The following is a 22754-nucleotide window of genomic DNA, read 5'->3' as shown; positions in this document are numbered from 1 at the left end:
ATGCATCAGTGCTATTAATTACTACAAATTAATGTGACTCTCTCTTCCTCTGGTGATTGGAATAATAATCAGCCAGATTTGTGGAATGAGCACAGAGAACATATGCAACCCTGCCAAAAATAATAAGTTTAAAAAACAGTAGACATTTACAATCTTTGTGTTCAAAGACTGGATGGTTCTGTTGTTGCCAGTTGTGACCTCACTTTACCCCATCTTCCTGATTCCTGGGATCTTCATGTGCTTTTCCCTGTGTGATGGCAGAAGGAGGCATCATGCTCTTGCCAATGATTATTGGAGCATAAAATAAAATCTTTATTGTGCTTCATTGAGGTGTGGGGGAAGTATAGTCCTATTCAAAGTGGTGGTTTTCTAGGAAATGAACCCAAATGTCAAAAGTCCCATAATTTGGCTACTTCCTAACATGAAAACTTTTTGCAATAGGGTTGAGAATTAAAATTACATGATGTTTTCTCTCTAGCAGTGCAGTAGGCAGGACTTGTGGGGAAAATAGTAACCCTAATTTTTCCTAATAAGGATTCTGGGCACCCAGAATGACTCTAACAGAAGAATTTCCCCCAACATCGTGTGTTATTCTGTATCTACAAACAACTATTGCCAGAATTCCCCTTCAGTTACACATATTAAAGTAGAACGTGATTTTCATCTTAATAACTAGAATTGTGATTCTAGCGCCCACCCCTACCCACTGAAATGCCACAAGAGAAGAGCTAAACAAATAGTTGTCATTAAATGTACCAATTTATTTTCTAAAAAATTTTAAAAACAAATATATAATAAATTAATAAGTAATCATATACACCGTTGTGCTTTCTAACACATCGTTTTGTTTTTTTTTTTTCTGGCTTAGTTTACTACCTTGGACATTTAAAAACCCTCCTTCTCAAAGTCTCTTTCTTTATTCTTCTTTTTATCTTTCTGAACCAACAGCATATGATTTTTCATGTCTAAGGAGCTTCCAAATGTTTGTATTACATTCCTAGATTAATTGGGAAATGAAGTTTAGCCACAGAAAATGGGAATTTATCATTTTGGGGGTTCTTTTATATGGCAAGGATAAGCACCCCAAACATGAACTTTTAACATTCTTTCAACTGAAGGGTGTACAGGATGGGGGGGGGACAGGGAATAAATTATCTTTTACAGTTGGAAATAGGATTACAGTTTGGAATAACATGTTCTCTCTGCCTATTGTTTTGGGATGACCCACAGCTCTAAAAAAATCATCATTTGCTAATTTTGTTAGTAGACTATGTATTAATTGTGTAGGCTGTATTAATTGAAGAGGCACAGAAACCCTAATAATACACCTCCTAACTTGTAGTTAGGAATGGTGCCAGGTGTGTACAGTGTTTAGACTAATTATTTGATTTTTACTATTGATTATATCTAAGTGTGTTTTTAACACAGAGAGGAATTATCTTGACACCATCTGGTAGCAGTTTTTCACATCTGACAAAATTTAAAACTCAGTTTGAAGCTTGGCCAGTGATAAATATACTTAGGAGTCCTTGTGACCTGGTCAACCTCTGATGTGCCTAATCTATTACCCAGGAGCCACAATTCTTATGATAGATAGGACATTTGCTTGGACAGTGACAAGGAAGTTTGGAATGATTTCCCCCCCTTTTTCACTGTCATGGAATGGATCCTGACACTAAGTCTGGATTTAGGTTAAGTTTTCCTTCTCAAAAGCTTCCCGAAAGAAAGAAAGAAAGAAAGAAAGAAAGAAAGAAAGAAAGAAAGAAAGAGTGAGGAACAGGGAAATAAATGCATATAAAGCCTCCACAGAAATGTCTGATAAAATCGGGTTCTAGTGATGTACTTTCCTGCCCTATGTGCATACTCCAGAAATGCAGCAGAAATTTATTGTTGGAAATTTGTATAATCATTTTTTTCTGATTACTTGGAAAGATGCTGCCTGAGCTTGAGCCTCTCTATTTTAGAATCCTGGCTTTATTGCAAGTATGCTTCATTTCCTCCAAATGTCTTTATGGGTTTGAAGGCGCTACTCAAGCTTCGTCACTTATTTTTAACAATATAATTTTCTAAGAGTGGAACACTCTCACTAAGCCTGACATGTGATATGTAAGCACATATTGACCGTTCACTCTTACTTTAATGCTTCCTGGCAGCAGCAGTACATCAGGCAGAGTTCAGACAACACGTTTGTCTGGAGTTCTGTATCCATTCAAATCATATTTGTCAGTTTTCAATTTTTAATACTTTTTATTTTTATTAAAATCCAAGTTAATAAATGCCCTATAAAATTGACAACATGCCTGATGTGAACAAACCACATTCTAAGTGGGAAAAAAAGGAGCTACAGTGCCCCTGTTAGTATAATAATGTAATTCTTTTTCTGGGAATTTAATGTACAACACATTTGCATTTACTTCATTTTTTCATCATGATTTTGAAAGCCTTCATTTGCAAATTTACACATGTATGGTTATGAGTGTGTGTATTTTCATTTTTGAGAAGATATTCCTGGGCCTTACCACCACCATCTCATTTCCACTTTATCTTCCTCTACAATTTTTGCCTTTTGGAACCTGTAAATATTTTTCACTTTGAACAGATACCTTAATTCACAAATTACTATTATTCATTTGATGACAATCAAGTTTGTGAATTCTCACCAATTTTATACGTGTTAGAATTTAAGAACTTTTATCCAAAATCTTTTCCTTTAAAAAAAGGTACGGTGGTGGCAACAGTAAGGGTATTCAAAATTTCACATACAGGTAGAAATATAGCTATATTTTCAAAGACACATTTATTCATATACATGTATGCCAATATAATCTATGGCTGTTGATTCTCAGGAAATACATCTTCATTTGAGAGGTGAGTTATCTCTTTTTACTTCAAACATGAAGAAAATGGCAGATGAATGCTCAGCTGTTGGTTATTCTTCACTATATGGAATGATAGATGAACAGACACTTTAATTTAGCCTCTTTGTGTTTGCACATAGTTGGAGACTTTTGTTTTTTATGATAGTGTTCCCAGTACAATGAAGTTTCATATACTTGGTTCAACTTATAATGAGACAAAGTGCAAATACAAGTGTTGATGGTTTTCTCTATTTATGACACTGGAAATTGCCCTAAGAAGACATTTGTAGGAGAGACATTGAATGTTTCATAGATGAATTAGTAAGTAATGAAATACACATGCACGCGCACACACATGCACACACACACACACACACACACACACACACACTGTTATTGATTTCAATCCATGTGATGGTTTCTAAAACTGACTATAGCTCTTCCCAATATGACAATTTTGTGATTTTGGGGGGGCAGGTGGAATAACAATTTTATTCCATTTTACTACTCTTATAGTAGTTTCTTAGGCAAGGAAGTTAGAACTGGTTGCTACTGCTGAACTTGATTTATATTTTTATGGTTATTATTTTTATGTTGGTAAACATGGTAACAAATGTTTACTCTCTAAATAATAAAGCACATTTCAATAGTTATGTCAAAGGCTAAATTTTGTGGATACATCCCAAATATAATCTTGAGTTATTGAGCTGTGATTTTTTTTTTCAGTTGCATGAAAAACTTTTATAATCTGACCTTTTAATGACCCAAATTGTACAACTCAGGGCCCAAATTTATTAGCTACCAACATTCATAGTCAAAGATATGACCATCTCATTCCTGCCCCTGGGACGTAAGCCTATTTTTCTTGCCTACCTACTTGCTCTGGCTTTGTATTTAAATTCTGTTCTGATAATTAACCCAAATACAAATTTGGTGAATCCATTCAGTCAGACAAAGTGCAACAAATCAACCATCCTCACAGATTTTCTTTGCTTCGTAATACAGTTAAACCCCAATGGTGTGACTTCCTTTTCTCTCTCTATCAGAAATGCAAACAATTCTGGCATGTTGTATATAGTTCTTCAACAAATGGGGGAAAATAGTGCAATAATGGTCTATGGCAACCTGATTTGGAGAAGTTTACACTGACTTCATATCTTCTTGGGAAAGTCATTAACTTAGTGGAATTCTGTTTTTGTATTAGAAAAAAGTGACATTAGTTACATATTCATTCCATAAATGTGCCAGGACCTGTTATATTCCTGAGGGTACAATCATGAACAATACAGGTAAGGATGATTTCCCAGACTTTAAAGGCTAGAGAAAACAGAAGAGAATAAATATATTGCAAGGAAGCTGATCAGTATAATGTTTATGTTAGTACAGAAAGCCAAGATAACACAGAGGAGGGCATCTTAATCCAACCAGTGACGCATGTTGGGTTGGGGGATGCTTTCTGAAGAAAGGTATGTCTTAGGCAGGATCCAAGGAATGAGAAGAAATTGACTAGAGAAAGGGAGATAAAGGATGGAGGTGAACAGAGAATGTTCCAGGAAGTAAGACAGGCAGGACCTAGAAAAGTCTTCTAAAAATCAAAAGAAGAAGTCATTCATATTGCCTGACCACAGAGTTTGAGGGGAGACTCCATATATTAGATGAAAAAGAACTCTCTAATCTTAGAGTATAATTGTTAAAATCCTTGGTATTATCAGCTTTTATTGTGTAAATTTGATTTATAAGTAGTGATGGCCTTGGATATATGTATATGCCCATATTTGCTACACAGATGTCTGTTTGATTCGGTAGCTTTAAAGGCTAATCTGTACCATTGTATAGAAAAAAAATCAAAGGGATTTCAAATAAATTTTGTTTCTGTTTGCTGATCTCTTATATTTCTATAGCCTGCAACCATTGTGAAGCTCTCCCAAATACATTAACTCATTCAATCCTCAGAACAGTATTATGAGGTAGAAATCTAAGTGTCAAACCTAAGGATTACATAGTTTCAAAGACTCAGTAACATAAAAGAGATAGTTGACACATTCCAAAAATGTCGGCCTAAATCTGGCATTAAACCTGGAGTCAACTTTTAAGAAAAATCATAGAATCATAGACTTTTAATCTTATTTTTCAAATTATAAAGAGAAATTAAAACAATAATTTGGTTATCTGTTCCATTTTTCTCCACTTTATAAGTTTTGTATATCTGGGCATTAAAATGTTTTCTCCATTCCTAAAACAGAAAAGCCTTTCAGCTTTTGCTTGAATGCTGAGTTCTAAGGATATAAACTTCCATATACTAATATAAGATCTGCCATCCAATAATTTGCCTCCAATAATTGGTCCCAGTTCTTTGCTTCATCAGCACAAGTATTCTCATTTCTTCTGCAGCTTCTTGTATGAAATGTGAAATGGTTTCCAGTTTCCTCACAATACAGTGAGTGGCTAAAAACCCGGATCTGGCATCAGGGCCTCACTCACTGTGTGACCTTCAACAACTCAAAACTTCCTTTCCTTTTTTATTTTATTTTATTTTATTTTATTTTATTTTATTTGTACTAGGGATTGAACCCAGAAGTGCTTAGTCACTGAGTTACAAACCTAGTCCATTTTAATTTTTATTTTGAGATAGGGTCTCACCAAGTTGCTTAGGGCTTTGCTAAATTGCTGAGGCTGGCTTTGAACTTGAGATTCTCTTTCCTCAGCCTTCTGAGTCACTGGGATTACAGGTGTGCACCACCACATCTGACTTTTTTTGTTTGTTTGTTTGTTTGTTTTAAAGTTCTGGAGATTGAACCCAGAGCTTTAGGCATGCTAAGTAAGAATTCTACCACTGAGCTACATTCTCAACCTGTGATTAAAGCTTTCTAATCCTCAACTTGCTCAAAAATAAAACACCATGAGAATTAAAGGTAACAATTCATGCAACATGTTTAGCACAGGGCTCAGTAAGTTATTTTTTGTAAATTAGTTTTTGTTACTATTAATAATTCTGGCCATCTTCCTGAACACATTCTAGTTTGTCAATGCACCTCTTAAAATTCAGCCCCCAAATTCAGACAAAATATTTCAGATGTAAGCCATATGTTTAGTAATTAATGAATATGATTAATGTTCCCCTAAGGCTTGGCAGAAGAGAACAGCTTTCTCAATACAATAAACAAACCATATGCATAAATACCATGATTAGATTCAGATATGTAAATAGAGACATGACTTTCTAACTTTAAGGAAGTTATTTTAAGGACTTGCTTTGTAAGGTGATAGACGACCAGGTGGCTTGACTAGTACTTAAAAAGCCACAAAAGTTCTTATACTAAATCTAAGCAAAAGACTCATTCCTATCCCCAAGGCCCTTCACTCTCCAACTGTGGGTGTCCCCTAGCATCAAAATTGAGTGCTGGAACCTAGAAGGGAGAATATTGGGAGGCGGGAGTCTGTAATCTCATTATCAATAGCTGGTATGTTGTAGCCATAGTGGCCTACTGTTTTAATATTACAGCACACTAGGCTGTTTTTCAAATGCATTGTTGTCAATCTGGAATTACTTATTGGAAAAATTCATAGGTCCTGCTATATTGTTATGATGCTGTCTTATATTCCAAAACCTTTTTCTTTACTCAGGTAGGAGCCAAAACAAACAAACAAAAATCAATAACTCCCCCACTTCCTACTCACCTTCTTCCATTTCCTCTAGAAAGTGAAATAGATGCCTTCTTGTATCCTCATGGGGTCTCACAGAGATGGATGAGAGAAGATACCACATAGCTGGATGATTAGATGAATACAGAAAGATAAAAGGTGAAAGGAAAAAATGGAAGGATGGATGATGGATGGGTAAATTGATGGAGATACAGTAGATGCTATGATGGAAAGCAACTCAGGTTTGGTATCAGGACACTGGAGTTCCATTCTTGACTCTACTTAGTTGCCCATGATATCACGGAGTACTTTAATCTCCCTCAGCTATGGCAACAACATAAAGGTGTTGCCAACCAGCAAGTCAGACCATCTTGATAGGTCTTGAACCTTGAAGAGGTAGCTCTGCATGTCCATTATCATTGTTTTACATGCTACAACTTCTCCCTTTCCCATGTTTTGCCAGGATTCCCAGTGGAAGGTGTGCTATTACTACTCATACCTCCCAACCATACTCTCAGAGATGTCCATGTTTCTGGTATACAAGAAGTGGTTTGGGATATCTAAGACAGAATGACATGTAGGCTCCATTCAGCTAAATTCTGTTTCACTGTGCATAAAGATAGCTTCCTACATTTTGCCTTTCATATTCTCTATGAACATAATCTTTTGTGTGAAAAATTACATTTGCTAAAGTCTGAAGGGCAGGCCTATTTTTGCAACTACCTGGGTTTTTTTGGCCTAACTGAAGATGCTCAAATCTTAGACAAAATGATGATGTGAAAATCTACAATTCCAGACTTCTGTTTGGGGAATTTTGTTGTTGTTGCTGTTTGTTTTGTTTATTTTTTCTTCTTTAAAGGGACGGGATCTAGCTATGTAGCCCAGGCTGGGCCTCAAACTCCAGGACTCAAGTGATCCTCATGCTTCAACCTCCTGAGCAGCTGGGACTATAAGCACATGCCACAGTGCCCACCTAATCTCCCTTTTTTGTTCTCTATCTTCCCACAGTGACAAGGGATCTTGTCACTATTAATTTCAAACTCTCTATTAAATAAAAGGAAGTCTAACAATTAATAAGTCCAAATTACAAAATCCTAATTTATTTTGGTAGAAGGTGCTATTAGGAATTTTGCTGGAGTGTCAATACAACTTCACTATCACTATCACATTTCTCAGAACACTCTCCCCCAAATGGTCTGGGCCAAAGTTAGCACCACTGTCAGTAAGAGACACTCCCTTAGAATTGAAAGGTCAAAGAAGAGCCATAATTCTCAGGATACAGCTACAACCAGAAGTTTGGGTAGATGTGAGATTGTGAACAGTTCCAGGTAAAATTCTAAAAAAATTATACTGGCTGGTGTTACAGACTGAGATAGAGGGCAGGAGTTTTCCAAAAGTTTTAATAATTTGCAGTGGCTTTCAGGTCTCACTAATGAATCACCTACTTTAGTATGACAGGCTGAGATTATTGCTGGTAGCTTCCTGATCTTGGTTCCTCCAACTCTTCTAATGGTTAGTTATGCCTTCAGGTTTTAGCACTAAACCCTTCGTATTTACTTGAATACATGGAGTGACTTCTGTTTTCCTGACTGAACTCCTCCTGCAAAGGCAGTACATGATTTGACTACTCACTGCATACGTGGGTCCTCTTTATGGCATATTTTATGAGTGAGCATTCTATCCTAAAACAAATAAATATTGAAATTTCTAGCTTCCCAAACAGCCTAGTATGTCATAGAACTACCCAGAGTGTTAGGATGCAGTAACTTGGTGTATAGCAGTATGAACAGGGGTGTTTTTAATCAGAGAAGCCTGGCTTTGCATCAGGGGTTTGCCACTTAGGAACATTGGGCAAGGTGCTTACCTTCTCAGCCTCAGTTTTCTTTTCCATAAAGTGAGGGTAATACTTGTATCTGTCTTTTAGGGTTGTTTAAAGGATTAAATGAGATGAAGTTTATAAATCATCTTTTTCAGATACCACAACTCAGCATAAATCAGCATCACATAACTTTCAACATTTGGGTCTAATTCTACTCTGTTATCTGCAGATAAGGCCCCATTCAGCCAACAGAGCACCTTTGTGAGAGAGAGACAGCGAGAGAAGGAAGAGGGTGGGGAGGCACCCTCTGGCTGACTCCACCTGGCATCAGGGCAGGCAGCTTGGTGAGCACAGCAAGAGCTAGATTTCAGCTTCCTCTTGCTCCTCAACTGAGCACCTCTGAGCACAGCCTGAACGACCATCCTGTGTCTCAGCAGGCAGATTAAATGTAATCCCTCATGCAAATCCTTTTCATATTTTAAGACCTCTCAATTTCTCAACTCCCCTTTTTCTCTCCTCTCCAAACTAAATATTACCAATTGTGCTATGAGGACTGCCCCCCACTGAAATAATAGTATACTCAGTGATATTACTGTCACGGAGTTGGTAAACTTGCAGAAAAATTATATTTCAGAGGTTGATAAACTTGCAGAAAAATTATACCATCTAAAATTCATTCTTGGGTCAGGAAAGGGAAATACTTGGGAGTGAAATTGACTAAATTATGTTATCTGTATATAACAATGTGCCACAATGAAAGCCACCATTTTGTATAATTATGCACTATCCAAAAAAAGTCATCCACATTAAGGTGTAACCCTAATTGTGCATTTGCCTTTTTAAAAATGTCACTGAAGAGGTTTATCCTTTTTTTTTCCCCCTTTGGTACTGGGGATTGGATCCAGGATCTCACACATGCTAGGTAAGCACTCTACTATTGAGCTACATCCCCAGTTCTTTTTATTTTCAATTTTGAGACAGTGTTACCAAGTTGCCTAGGTTGGCCTTGAATTTGTGATTCTCCTGCCCTTGGCTTCCTGAGCAGTTGGGATTGCAGTCTTCTTTTTTTTTTTTTTTTTTTTTTTTGGTACTGAGAGTTGAACCCAGAAGTGATTTACCACTAAGCCACATCACTGACCCTTTTTGTTTTTTGAGACAGGGTCTCACTAAATTGCTTAGGTCCTTGCTAAATTGCTGAGGCTGGCCTGAAACTTGTGATCCTTATGCCTCAGACTCCTGAGTTGCTGGGATTACAGGCATGCACCACAATGCCTGTCCTGAGTTTGTTCTTAAATATTGTTGGACATCAATGAAAATGTGGGGAGGGGTGTGTGACATGCTATGTACGAGAAAGGGGAAGTTGCGTGAAACACTGACTTGGCTGGCCCAGCTGCACCTAACGGCCTCTCTTTGTGGTCCTTAAGGTTGATTTATCAGGGAGCTTGGGACCAAGGTTGATTCTGCCCCTGCAGGCAGAGGACTCACTCCTAACATTTGTGGAGCCCAAGGCAAAAGAGCAAATGGCAGCCTATAGATCATATGTCTAAATATTTAGAAGTTATAAATAAAGCTAAAAACTGCTAAATAAAATATGTTCTATCTTCTTACCTTGACAAATAAATATTCATAATGACAAAATTGAGAAAAATGTGTGTTAAAACTGTTTTTATGTGACTGACAGCAAAATTTCAAAGATGACTGAATTAATTATTATTGTGCATGTCTGAATGCTCTGTTGATGAGCTGATGATACTTGGATGAGTAATAAAGACATACATAATTCATTAGCTATTATATATTTATTATATAAAATTAATCTGTCTTTATTTCAGCAAAATAACTAATCATATTGGTATAACCAAGATTTTCACATATGTCACATTGACATAAATCATAATTACCAGTATATCGTATGTCATTGTATACATATGTGCATGTGTATATAGTTAATTCATTTTAATTTGGAGAAACTTCACTATACTAAATCAGGAGCAACTGTTATTGTTGATGAAATTCTTAAATCAATACTTAAATTTGAAATATGCCTTATATATGAATTTAATAAATATTCAAAAACTAATACAGTCACATATAACCAAGTGGCATTATCACACAAAATATCATGAACTACTTTAATATCAAATGCATTGCTATCATTTTTTACATGAATATGTTAAAGGAATATCTTCTAAAGAGATGTAGTTACATATAGTATTTCTTACATTCTTATTTCAAATTTTCCAATGTTAGGTTATTATAAAGAAAATAAAAATTAGCAGGGCATTGAATAATTTATTCAGATCTTTCTTCAGTTAAGACTGTACCCTGATCTACACTGACCAGAAAATGATCTCTATTAAAATTAGAAATTATTGAGAGTTATTTGTACATAAATGATCTCCATATAGTCAGGTAAACATTTTCTTCTCCTTATTCTAATGTCCTTATATTTTTTGGAATATTACATTTATTGAATATTTTGGAAAAAATATTTTGCATTTTATTTAGATATAGAAAAATATTTTTGCTACAATTTTAAAAGATTTAAATCCTTGAACTGGGATGTAGTTCAGTGGGAAAGCACTTACTTCACATATGTGAAGCCCTGGGTTCCCAGTTCCAAAAAAGAAAAGACAAAAAAAAAAAAATAGTAATCCTTTAAAAAGTAAAATAGTCAAACTCAGGTTTGTTGAATTTTTTGTTAATTTTTGGTAATAGTGCTAATAAGCAATAGCTTGTATTAATAAACTATGGATAGCATAAATTCAAAAAATTACTTTTCCTTCATAAATCTGACTTAATGTTTGAGATTCTTCTGTTGTTTCAATTAACTCTTGCAATGTGCCTTGTGTTTTGTTGTTTTTTTAATAAATTAAATCAAATTAAATTAACAACGTTTAGATGGTGTTGCCATCATATGTCTAAGGATGATTTTAAGGTTATCACACCATTTTGTCAGAGTATTTCATCTTTGAAAGGATTTAGAAAATGTACATAATCTTAGAATTACTAGCAAAACAAACATTTGACACTCTATCTCTTAAGGAAATATTCAAGTTTGTCATATACATGAGTAAACAACAATTTTTTTGGTTGATGGTATTCCAGATGGTAAATCTTTGTTTATCAACCATGGTGCTGCCATTATCTCATAGACATTGCCCTCAGATTAACTTTTAAATTGTTTAAATAAAGTTAAATTTAATTTTAATTTTAAGAGTTTAACTACTTTTTATGAAACTGAAACAATTTGTACTTCTAGCATTTATAGCTATCAATATAAAGAATAGAGATCATGCTTCCTGAAGGTTACATCTAGACTTACCTACACAATTTTAAGAATAATGAGTTCCTTTTCTACCCCTATGCAACTATAGTGAATACTGTGCTAAATTCAGAGTATCTCTGGAACCAACTGAAACACAAAAAGAAGCAAGAAAATGGATGCGTGGTGCTATTGGGAAATGATTCTTTATTATGCAAAAATCTATAGCACTCACACTATCTGAGAGGGAGGATCTGACAAGTTAATTTGTCTTTTCCTTTACGTAAAAGTTCTTTTGCCACTTGAATCCACTCCACACTCCAGGGCACTGTCTGTTGCTTATGTAGATGATGGAGCAATCCACAAACCTTGTGACTTCAGATGCTTTCAGAAGACAAAAGGCAATAAACAAAGAGGCATTTTCCAGGTCTTGAACCCTGTTTGTCACAAAAATAGGCCACCCTGTGTCAGTGCTGATCATCCATACTCGTCCATACATATTTCTTGGGAGCATTTGTGATTTTGTGGAACCCCAAAGGGCAAGGGTTCTGGGTAGCTGACCCTTTTCTCCCAGGAGGCCTAAATGTAGCCCACAGGGCCTCTCTGTATATTTACCCAGGCCACATCTCCCTGGACCTTTTTCGCCTGAAGGAAACAGGTTTGGTCTCTTCACTTATCCTCTCTCTGCTCCAAGCCTTCTGGATATATTTTTTCGTTTGTTTGTTTGGAGGGTCTTTGAAACTATATTGGACAAGATCTATTGTTTTTGAATGGCATTACATCCCCTTTTTGAATATCCTAGAATGGACCCCTCCAGTTATAACTTTTTTGACAACAAATTTCACCTTTCCATTAATAAAAGTGTTGCTGTAATTTACAGGCAAGCCTGTACACTGCATACCTTCTGTATTAGAGAAGGACACAGATCCCCCTCTTTTAGAATAAACTCTCCTTTCTGCTTCCCAGAGTCCAAGAATTAAGAACATTTCCAACAAACAGGAACTCTTGTTTCTCGGTTTTATTTTCACTTTTTTAAACTTAAGAGTGTGCAATTATGACATTCTGTGTTGTATGTCATGAATCCAGGGATCTCAATGAAACTATCAATCCTAGGTTACAGTTTCATAAGATTAGATGTACTTAATAGCAAGAGTAAGTGAAATAATGTGAGGAAAGTGCTGAGAACAAAACTTGGCTCAAAGCGAGTGTTCAGTACATGTCAGTTTTTTTATTAGAATTACTATGATTGTGAAATTAGGTAGAGTTTTCCGGTTTCCATAAAGTTTCCATAAGTTTTCTAGAATAATCCATTCTTGTGACCTTGTGAGTTATGCAGGGTAAATATTCACCTTCACTAATGGTAAAATTGAAGGTCAGCTGAAAAAACTACTAGAAATTCCCACACTTGTACATCACAGATTAGAAGTCCAAGTTTTCAAATTCTTGCTAACCAAAGAGAAGCAGTGACATCTTTTGCCCAAAACAGTAAAATAATTTTCCTTCTTTTCATTAAAATAAGTGCTGCAATATTCCCCACATAGAAAAACATCTTAAGCCTAATGCACACATAACATCAACAACATCTCCAAAAGTCTAGGTATGGATTTTAATGTGAAGATGTTGAAGTTTACAGATTCCAAGTTTCTTATTTACAGGAAGGGTGGGTCAGAATTGTGACTGCAATCTAGAAGGCGATTCCCATCTAAGCAGAATGCACTCCATAGTCAGAGATCACATGGAAGTCCCCCACATCAAAGCACAGCACACAGCTCAGAGTTTCTGGAGACTGCTTTACTTTTCTGGCCCTCTCAATGATACATTTTCCCCACTGTCTTCTCTGCATATCTGTTTTCTCTTCACATTTATGGAGATTCTCATTAGGAGGATAGAAATGCCTTTGTTCTGGCATTAGTCATTGCCTGTGTTGGTCCATTTTGTATTGCTATAGCAAGATACCAGAGGCTGATATTTTATAAGAATAGAGGTTTTTTTTGGCCTATGATTCTGGTTGCTGGAAAGTTCAAATAGCATGGCATTGGCATCTGCTGAGGGTCCCCAGTTACATCACAATATAGCAGAGAAGCAGAAAAAAACAGGCTACAGGCACAAGGAGACAAACACATGGAATGGCCTCTAATTGATTCTGAGCATGGTGCCCCATGACCTACTCTCCTCTGAGTATGCCCCACCTTTTGAGCATCCACCAACTCTCAAAACCACTGTACTGGAGAACAAGATTCCAGCACACGAACATTTAGGGAAAACACTCAAATTACTCTAAACTAGAACATTCACCCAGTAACCCCAGGTTCCCATCACCTAACATAGAAATTCCTTTCTCTGTCCATTTATGTCCCTTCCATTGCATTTATGGCCTCTACTACTACATTTAGCTTTACAGCATACACATTTCTGACAACACTTCTTTCCTCCATATATTAGTTTTTATAATTAGATTTTCAGCAAATGAAGAACAAAGGTTATGTTCATACACAAAGAGATTCAATCATATTTGTTAACTGAGGGATTAAATGAACAATTCTTAAATTTTTTGGTGTCATGGTCCCTTTATACTCGTAAAATTATTGATACTCTAAAGAGATTTTATTAGGGTTATATTTATCAATATTTAATGTTAGAAATTAAAACTAAGACAATTCTAAAATGTCATTGCCAAACAAAAGAAATGTACTTTTTGGTGTATTTCTGCAAAGAGGGGAAAACTTTATTTCAAAGTAACAATTTATTTGAGGTGACAGAGATTTGACCAGGTAAAATAAAAGATTACTTAGAGCACAGGAAGTGTAGTTATGCAGTGCTTAATGATAAGAACATGTTCTAAGAAAGGTACTGTTATGCAATTTCATCAGTGTTTGAACATCCAAGGGTGGTTGCACAAACTGAGATGCTTTCGCCTACTACACACAGAGGCTATATGATGTTTTGTGTGTGTATTTGTGTGTGTGTGTATGTGAGAGAGAGAGAGAGAGGAATTACATCCTGTTGCTCCTAGCACCATGGTGAGCATCAAAGGATTGAGAGCATTGAGTTTCTCCTGAGGTGGCATCTACTATGGCATCTCCTTGGTGAGGAAAGAGATGAGTCAGCAAATAAATGGATGACAAGCAAGAAATGGTTCTTCCCATTATTGTTCTTTTTATCCTCAGTTTCCTCTTGTTAGAACATCTAGAACTCCTGTAACCAATGAAGTAGCTTTATATTGGTAAAAGAGCCTATTGATATCTTTTAAAATGAGAGCTTTATGCCTTCGATTCATCTTATTTCAAGTTCATTGAATTATCTATTCTAACAAACATTACTCATCCATGGACATGTCAGACTACTAGTTGTCCTTCAAAATCTATCTTTTTCATATTTCTAGAAACATAGCCACTGTTTAAGTCAGCTTTTCCGCTATTGTTACCAAAAAAACTGACAAGAACAATTTTAAGGGGTGAAAGTTTATTTAGGGGCTCATGGGTTCAGTGGTCTCAGTTCACAGATGACAGATTCCATTCCTTGGGGCCTGAGGCAAGGTAGAATTTCATGGCAGAAGAGTGTGGTGAAGGAAAAGTGGCTTAGGACACCACCAGGAAGCAGAGAGAGACTATGCTCAGTTCACCAAATATATACCCCAAAGGCACATCCCTAATGACTCACTCCTCCAGTCATACCCTACCAGCCCACAGTCACCACTCAATTAATCCCTGTCAGGGAATTAATTCATAGTTTGAGTTAAGGCTCTCATAACCTAATCATTTTACCTCTAAACCTTACATTGTCTCACACATGAGTTTTTTGGGGGAACACCTAATATCTAAACCATAATAGCTACTCAACCCCCTTGACAGCCAGAAGTGACTAGGAGCCTAACATTTGGGTGTGTGGGATGTGAGACAAAGATGTGTATGACTTTTGTGTCATCTCTAACTTAAGAAGAGTCCCATGTGATGGATTTTGGTTCATGGCCCTCCGTGACAGCTGGAAATGATGACAACTTGAGCAATGTTGGAAGTCACGTTGGGAATGGTAGATCCACCCTGGCTTCCTGGAGTAGAACTACCCCCCCCCCCCGGCTGACTTTGCCACTCTCCTTGAGAGAAACTAACTTTTATCCAATTAAATCATATTTGTGTGCCATCTTCATTATTAGCAACTTAGCTTTTTCTCCAGTTGGGACATTCAATGGAAATCAGACAAGGAACTCAAAGACAGGCCTGTTTTATTCATGTTCAAAATACTGTTTAGTTCTTAGTAGAGGAGGTTGTACGTGTGTGAGGGCAGGAGATACAAGCAAACTCTCTGTACTTGAGACTTTGAATTTAAAACTTCTCTAATTTAAAACAAAAATGAAATATTGTTTTACTCTTAGCAAATAATAAGTTCATTCATCGATTGATATCAGTAATATTCAATAAATATAGAAGCACCTACTGTGTGCCAGACACACTGGGGATATTATAGTGCACCACAGTAATACCCCTTAACCTCATGGAACTCTCTGGGGAAATATAAGTTAAATAAGTAATTAAACATGCATTAATTAATTGCATCTGTGATAAATGCTAAGAAGGAAATCAGAGTACAGGGTGCTATATGAGTGCATAACAAGAGGTTCTAACTGGGAATGGGGTAGAGTGGTAGAAGTCATGCTTATTCTGAGAAAGGCCGTGGATTCTATCCTCAGCATCAAAAAAAAAAAGGTAGGGGGTCTAACCTATGAAAGTCTCATAGAAATCATGTACTTTTTGAAAGAAAATAAGTGCTCAATGAAAATAATTTCATACTGTAATCCATTTTTCCTTTCCCAAACATGCCCCAAGTGGTAAAAGTAAAAATCGGTATGTGACCTTAGCCTGTATCCTAATCTGTGGAGTTGAGAGATGAAATTACAGTTTTCATATGGTATAGTCATGAACTTAATAGCCGCAGTTATATCAGCAATGAACAGCATATGACAGTGGTCCCACAACATTACCATGGAGCTGAAAAGCACCTATAACCTGGTGACATCACAGCAGTTTTGACATCACAGCACACTACATGGCTCACTTGTTTATGGTCATTCCAGTGTGAGCAAATCTACTTTGTTGCAAGTCATGAAAGTACAGCATTGACAATTATATACAGTACATAATACTTGATAAAGATAATATGGTTTATATATTTGCAGTACTATGCTTTTTATCATTATTTTAGAGTGTACTCCTACTTAAAAACAAAAGGTTTATTGTAGCTGGACATGATGACACATACCTGTAATCCCAGTGGCTTGGGAGGCTGAGGCAGGAGGATCATAAGTTTGAGGCCAGCCTCAGCAATTTAGTGAGGCCCTGAGCAAATTATTGAGACTCTGTTTCAAAATGAAAAATAAAAAAAGAGCTGGGAATGTGACTCAGTGGTAAAGCACTCCTGGGTTCAATCCCTGGTGTATATAATTTTTTAGAAGTTCAGTATAAAACACTATGCTGTGTTACACTGGCAATAGCCTCCAACAGTGTCTCTTGACTGCATCAAGAGGCCATGTTAGGAAATTGACCTATGCCATCTAGGTTGTGCAAGTGCACGTTATGATGTCCATGCAATGATGAAATCACCTAATGACATATTTCTCAGATCACATCCCTGTTCTTAAGTGATGTGTGACTGTGTTTAGTTTGTGGCTTCCCGTGTCCCTATCTCCATTTTAGTTTTTCAAGTGCATAGTATTTTCAACAGCTATTATGGTGCTAGATTTAGATAAAATAGACTCTTTGATCCCAAGAATAACCAGAACACATATGGAAAGGAACATGTTTATCTATATTCCAATGAGATAAAATGGGCTTGAAGGAGAAATCAGAATCTGGGAAACATGCATTCAAGATCGACTTGACATTTCATTTTTTGGTGTTGATCTGTTAAAAAAAAAAAAGCAGAATCTCTACCCTTTTGACACTTTGCTAACATTCTGATGATTCAAAAGTAAATTTGTGAAGTGCGTGGAGCTCTTTGGAGGTTAGAGGGACCACCACTCATAGATCTAGGGCAAAGCCACTTGAAAACAAGGAATTAGAACAGCAGTGGTTTCTGTGTCTTGTGGCACCAGTTGCCCTTTTGCCCTTTTGTAATTCCTTCCCCATGGAGACAACCTGGGAAACATGCTGGAAAGCTGAAGAGAGATGATTCCAAGTTTTGTACTTAGAAGTCAGAGAGGCAGGATGATGTGGTCAGTAACACTCAGACACTAGATCCAGCCTGTTTAGCTCAAAACCTGACTCTGACACTTAATTGTGTAGCTTTGAAAAGTTACTTAACCTCTCTGTTCTACAGTTTCCTCAGATGTAAAGTGAAGGCAACAACAGAATTGATCATATAGGATTGCCATGAGGACTAACTGAATTTTAATCCATGTAAAGTCCTTAAAATAAATAAAATTTGACTTGTTGCAAGTATTTGTTATTAGCTCTTATTACTAATCTCACTTGGATATGATTTTTCATTTACAATTACTAGAAAATTTTAAGTTAGTTTAGCCCATCAACAAAGTGTGTGCATACATTAAAAATGCAGAAAACAGTTCTTTGAATAATCAGATATTTTTACCTCAAAGAAAATGTGGTTTGTTTCATATCAGACCCCAAAGCTCTGCCAGGCCTTGCCCTTTCCTGGTTAGAAATTAAAGGAAAACAAAGCAAAAACAAAACTCACTGCTTATTTCCTATTACCATGGGCAAATTGGGACCCTTAGAGTACAGCCATGGTCCAAATTTTCCCACTAAAGTCTGTTTTCAGCCTGAGAATACATCCTCCCTACTCTGTTGTGTTTCTTTATCCCTGGAAAGAATTTAAAATCTCATCCAAAACACCAGCCTTTCCCGGCAAATCTCACATCCCCAAAGCCAAGTTCAATCACACCACTCAGTAAAAAGGAACCCCTTCTCCAGAAAGAGGGACAGCAGCTCCTCAGCACAGCGTAAATTAATATCACAGCTGCCACTTTCATAAGAAAATCAAAACCAGCTTTTCAGTTTGTAAACATAAACTTCACAGACCCACTGTAGGATAGAGTGTTCCTAAGTATTCTGAATTTGCAACACCCACAAAAACCTCCAGAGTGTTATTTACAGTATTTGCTTCATAGGGAGGAGAATTAACGTTTCAGCGGTTTAGGGAACAAATACACACATAGGAAAACAAGCAAGCAAATTATTTAATGATTACTTTTTTAAAATATGTCACTATGCAGAAAAGTGTTTGGAGATACATTCAAGGCCTATGTCACTATATGACACTTCTTCATTATCACTTCAATAGCAGTGAGTCCAGGGGGTGGGAGCCCAAACTCCTTCTATTTATGTTTTCCATGTAACACTTCATACAAAAATAATGACTTTAGTCTTCAGAGCCCCACCCCAATATTTTAGAAAATATCATGTTCTTGCCTTAAAGCAGTGCTTTTTTGTACCTCAAACATTTGATGCACTGTTTGCAAGAGAAATACTGAATGAACATTTATTTTCATTTTACTGTTCCTAATGATTATCAATAATGTATTCTTCCCATATTCTACCTTAAAAAATTTACTGTGGGATAAAATAAAAAACTCATCAACAGAAAGACAGTCTTCATTTGGCATTGCCAAGTGAATTTTAAATTTTCTGCAGTCATCGCTGTGGAACTCGGAGGGTGGATTAATGCTTTTCTGATACTTTGGTGTATCAGAACATGGATTTGCCAACAACAGCTGCAGCAAATTCCCCTGACTGAGAAGAATTACAAGTATTATCACCTAGATCATTAAACTGGGTTCATAGATTGCAGAATGTCTTCAATCAATTCATCTAAGATAACTTGAAGCCAGCTGGACCCCCTCAGTGAGAACTTGACTTAATTGGCCAATAAGTGGCTGGAAAAGGTGCATGCTATTTGATAAAATTACCGAGTGAGCAAGTGATTACAGTTTGGAGAAGCACTGAGGGTAGACTGCAGGTCAGCCCTTTTGGGGAGGGCTAAGTTAATGTCCACTATTAAGTGCTGCTGTGAAAAATGGTGACTTGCTTGGAGCTCAGATGGAAAAGAGGATCCGGGTCAGGCTTCAGCTGATGGAGTGGGTGAGAGGCACACATTTATCATCTCTTTGGCCTCATTTCTGCCTTGGTAATAGCCCTACACTAACCACTCTGCGGTTGCCTGTTTCTCTGCCTGCCTTTCATTTTATTGGCATAACTAAAAATATTGCCCTAGCCAACAAATCCATCTGGAAGGAAAAAGCACTTTTTCCTCATGAGTCTTTCCCACAGTAAGGTTCAAGAATCAAGAATTTGAAGAACATACCACTTATGCATATGTATATTTTACATATATATATATATATATATATATATATATTACTATCTCCCTCTAGTGAGATTGAAGTTTCTATTGTTTGCATATTTGTCTACACTTCATCAGCATGGTTTAAGAAAATGGGCACATCAAAATCAGAATATGTTACCAGACTGTTGGCAGAAATTATTAAATAAAAACAACTCTTCATGTTGAAACAAAGGTTTCTTAACATATTGCTTCCATGACTTTTTTTTTTTTTTTTTTATTCCCTGCCACTAAACGTTTTAGCCAGTTTGCAAAAAAAAGAAAACTTTTGACAGATTTAGTTCAAGATTTCAGGTTAACAGACCTGCAACAACACATTGTCACTTGAATTATTGGTGTTAGACAATAATGTGGCATTATTCAGGGGGAAGTCCCAAGATGAAGGTTCCAGTGCACAGTGTATTCATTTACTCTTATCTGGAAATCTACCTATTTTGTGGATTTTTACAAAGCAATGTAATTTTACTAAATAATAATTATCCTTGGCGTTTTTAACAAGCAAAAAGGTAGAAAATAATTCAAATTAAGGTCAAGTTTGAACTACAGCTCAAGTAATCAGACACATCTTAAGCCTGCCTGGTGTTCATAAGATAAATGAGTTCATCAGCTTGCAAATACCAACTGCATTGCTAGTATCCCTTTACCTCTATTTGGTAACTTACTTTTGGAGGTATGATCAATGGTTCTGAGCTTCTCTTTGCTCATTAATGTGTCACTTGGGCAGACATACTAGTGTGCTACTGCAGAAGTGTGTTCGCCCCAGGCACCACCAGCCTTCTTTCCACGTGGGAAATGCAATCCTACCTGGGAGCCTTTGCACCTCTGTTCCTCCACCTGGAATACTCTTCCTCCAGTCAGATGTCTCACAGAGAGAGACTTTCCAGATGCTCTCTCTGAAATAACCATTCGCCATCCCTCCCTCTTCATTGCCCTGCTTCAACTCTGCTGATATAATATCATATATTTATGTGCTTATTTTACATCTACACCCCTAGAATATGAACTCTATAAAGATCAGGACATGGTTTATCTCATCCATATCTATATCACCAATGCCAACCATATGAACATGCATTCACATAACTGAATGAACAATATTAAAACTGAGTTAGGGACTTGGGAGACCTGAGGATCTTGAGAAGAGTGATGGCAAAGGAATATATTATGTAAGGATCACTAAAAATGTAATATTTGCCTGTTTGATCAGGACAGTTTAAGAGCAGATCTAGTATGAACCCCAGGGTCCTTACACAGTCCCATTTATTCTCCTTGAGGCCTTCCTTCACTGCTCCATGCCTCCCCATCCCTACAGTCTTTTATGGCTCCTTGTCTGGCTGCCATCTTTTATTAAACTTTCATCATGTTCTATCTGCATTTTCCTGAATAGTTTTCTGTCACGGTATCATTTTCCCAATTAATTTGAAAACTGGTGGAAAACAAGAAATAGGTTCCAGATCACCTTCCTCAATCCTCACCGTTTCAATTCCATAAAAGTTACATGACAAGCTTGGTGCAATGGCACACACCTGTAATCCCAGCAGCTCCGGAGACTCAGGTAGGATGATTGTGAGTTCAAAGACAGCCTCAGTAAAAGTTAAGTGCTAAGAAACTCTGTGAGACCCTGACTCTAAATAAAATACAAAATAGGGCTGGGAATGTGGCTCTGTGGTCAAGTGCCCCTGAGTTCAATCCCTGGCAACCCCCCACAAAAAAATTACATAAAATTGGTGGAGGGGATTTTTTTTTTTTCAAGCAGAAGCCATTCATCTGCATAGCAAGAGCAGTCAACATTTACCTAGAGCCTAGCTCAGCCATATATGGACTGGAACTTTGTCATTTAGTCCTCCCAGGCAACCTGGAGGTGATTTCTTTTATTACCTAAATCTTTCAAATGAAGAGCAGGAGACCTAGAGGAGTAGCGTGCTTACATGAGGTGCCTTCAAGACTGTGAGGGTGCACCTGGATTCAGACCCAGGTCAGTCTGTCCCAGAGTCTTAAAAAGCTCTTAAGCACTTTGTTCTGTTGCAATTGTGGCTGGCAACTTCCCGGCTTCTCTGTGAATTCTTCTTTACTTAGGCCCCAAATCTCCAAGGACAAATAGAAAGTCAAAAATATTCTGCAAGTATATGTTTTAAATTGTCTTATCTCTATCATGGTCATGGACTAGGTAGGACTAATGAGAAAACAAGGCGTTTTCAAGACACAGCAGCTTATAAATCAACATCTCCTTGTGAGACCTCAGTGTGCATTGATTTTCTGAATAGGAGACTTTCACCTCCACACCATCGGTCTCCTGCTTCTAAAATATTTTTTCAGCGTGATCTTGATGAACAATAAGGCAGGGGTGGAGGATCATCTTCACGAGCTTTTTGATGACTGCATTGTTGCTCTAACAGCTGTTTGAAATGGAAATCGCCTTCTGGGTGGGAAAGCAAAGCAGGGGTTACAATTTCCTCCTCCTCTCATTTATTCCTAGAGTACTTCAGCGAAGATCTAAATCAGGGAGCACTGGACTGGTGCACACATTTTTCTGTTACCCTGAGATCTTTGGGGTGAAGGGCAGCACTGAATTAAGCATTTAGTGTATTCAGAATCTGTGACCCGGAGCTGGTAACTGAAAGCATCATTGATAATAGGGCTGGAAGCACATTATACTTTCCTGGTACTTATCTCATCTTGCCTCGGACAATCGACTCCAGGAGTCATAATTATCCCACTAGGAAAACTGTCCCATTGTTGGCTAGTCTTTACTGGCAGGAAGTTTTTCTTTCTCTCTCCAACTGTATCCTTTCTCAGCAGGGCCCATTATTTCTCA

The sequence above is a fragment of the Sciurus carolinensis genome, chromosome 1, assembly GCF_902686445.1.
Source record: "Sciurus carolinensis chromosome 1, mSciCar1.2, whole genome shotgun sequence".
NCBI lineage: Eukaryota > Metazoa > Chordata > Mammalia > Rodentia > Sciuridae > Sciurus > Sciurus carolinensis.
The sequence above is the reverse complement of the archived record's forward strand: the minus strand, read 5'-3'. Positions refer to the sequence as shown.